The 2124-nt window shown below is 44.4% G+C and overlaps 1 long non-coding RNA gene across 3 annotated transcripts; it reads right to left on the bottom strand.

Moving 5' to 3' along the window:
- Positions 1–318: 318 nt before the first annotated feature.
- LOC115949501 lies at positions 319–1983 on the bottom strand. Of its 3 annotated transcripts, none has more exons than XR_004082948.1 (3): positions 1831–1983; positions 1071–1157; positions 319–847 (listed from the first exon to the last, which is right to left on the bottom strand). It is a non-coding gene; the product is annotated as an uncharacterized LOC115949501 (long non-coding RNA). The 3 variants fall into 3 exon arrangements; XR_004082950.1 differs by lacking the exon at positions 1831–1983 and adding an exon at positions 1348–1783 and having other exon boundaries at positions 1071–1249; XR_004082949.1 differs by lacking the exon at positions 1831–1983 and adding an exon at positions 1348–1774.
- Between the last annotated feature and the right edge of the window lie 141 nt (positions 1984–2124).

Below are 2124 nucleotides of genomic sequence, written 5' to 3'. Positions count from 1 at the left end.
CCGACCCGGCGCAGAGCGGGCCGTGCCGCTGCCGGCCTCCCCTCGGGCCCGGCTCTCCCGGGACCCCGAGCCCGGCTCGCCCTGAGCCCCGCTCCCCGCCGGGGGTGCGCAGGCCACCCGAGGGATGCTGCCGCGCATTGCTGCAGAGCCGCTGAGGACGTGAAGGAGCATCCCGATGGCGGCATTAAGCAGGCGCTGCTCTGCACGCAGCGTGACCGGCTGCACTCAGGGAATTACTGACCAAAAAATCCCAACAAACCGAAACTCCCTCTCCGAGCCCACCCACAAACAAACAAAAAAATAAAGAAAAGTCTCAAAATATCAACAGACAAAAAAATTTCCCAAATCTAACAAAAAACCCACCGAACCCTCTGTCAAATAGTTTCACTTTCCATCAAATTTGAAAAACTTGCACGAAGTTCAGGTCTAAATGGCAAAGGCGTAAAGAAATGGTTAGGCTGATAAATTGAAGTAAAAATCGATGAAGATAATTAATCACATTGCGATGTACCAACAAAGCGAGAATTTAGTTTTGGCATTCTTTTTTTTAACGCTTATACAAGTCTTTCGCTGTAAATACGTTTCAGATCATTCTCAGGTGCGAGTTTAAATCCTGGAATATCGAGGAAAGAAAGGCTAAAGATAAAGTGCGAGTAACCGCTAACGAGGATATTCTTTGTTGAGGAAAAATAATGTGCTCCTCGTAAACGGACTCTAATGGCTTGTTTTCATTTCATGCGTACAATTTCCTACCTTCTTTGATGGAGAGTTGATGGGGTAAATAGTCTAATCTTATTCAGTTCACCTCCTGTGGATTCCCAGGGACAGTCGTGACAGACGAAGTATTCTGCAAATCACAAGAGCCAGCTACCAGGAGAGCCAAACCTCTTAATAGGAAGAGTTTTATGGATTTAAAATTTCTCCATTTAAAAATTCACGGAACATGCAAAATATAAAGTTCTCTGCATCATTGCAACTTTATGGGCTTTGTTTTCTAAGCTAGATAATTAAAGATTGAAAAGAAAAGCAATAGGCACCAAGATAGATCAGAAGCAAATTGGAATACCTACCACACCCGGGGATTTGAGATGGCACTGGTCTTTAACGTTTGCGTCTCTTGGCTTGTATTAAAAACAAAAGGTGATACCTGTCTGAATCTGTTAAAAAAGGAAAAAAAAAAAAAAAGAAAGAAAGAAAACGGACAGATAGAAGTTTACAATATTCATGTGTCCTTGTTCCGCCAGGTGACCTAGGAAAATAATAATAATAAAAAAAAAAAAGAGTTCAGTTACTCAGTGAAGACGTTGTTGCTTCACTGCATAAACCTTAAATCAGAGAAACACATACTCTTCAACGCCCGTTCAGTCCTCCGAGCCGGGGACGCAAGATTCAAATCGCGCTACAGAAACCCTTGGAGTGGGGGGGCGTTGCATGTTTATGTGGCAGTTTATTTTTTTTTTAAGTGCTTCTTAAGCAGTTCGAAGCATAAATAATGAATCTGAGCCTTAGACAGAGGAAATCGCACCCACTAATGTGAACTAACACGACCAAAGCAGGCGCATAATAGACAAGACTAGGAGCTGCTAACCACTTCTACACAATGGCATTAATAAGATTAACCTGGGCAATTAGCCGGTGCAGCAGAGATCAAGCCTAAATCTGGGGCCTTTCTAAAAAGCCCACTAATGGAAAGGATTACGTTAATTTCATTAATTCTCAATACACAGACTCGGGCTGCTTTCACTCCTTTGTGTAACCCCCACCTCTTCCCCACCAAAAAAGGGGAGAAAAAAAAATCAAATCTGGTTTTGTTTGTCATCTGCATATTACCAGGAACTAAATCCAGGATGACGTCGCCTGGGTATAAAAAAGGGAAGAGGTTCAGATGGATTATACTCCGAGCAGCCCTCTGGGTTGAGATCAGTAAACAGGCGAGAGTTGAGGGGGGAAAGTTCCAGGGGTGGATCCTGCGCACACGCACACACACCGCACACGCGCGCACAGACACACACGCACACTCTGCCCGCAAGCTGCCCTCGGAAAAGGCTCTTTTCTTTTCGCTCCGATCCCTTTTTCAAATTTATCCGAAAAGTTTCGATTTCGTGTCCTTCCAGCCTCTTTTCC

This window comes from Geospiza fortis, unplaced genomic scaffold, assembly GCF_000277835.1.
Source record: "Geospiza fortis unplaced genomic scaffold, GeoFor_1.0 scaffold23, whole genome shotgun sequence".
In the NCBI taxonomy this organism is placed as follows: Eukaryota; Metazoa; Chordata; class Aves; order Passeriformes; family Thraupidae; genus Geospiza; species Geospiza fortis.
The sequence above is the reverse complement of the archived record's forward strand: the minus strand, read 5'-3'. Positions and strand labels throughout refer to the sequence as shown.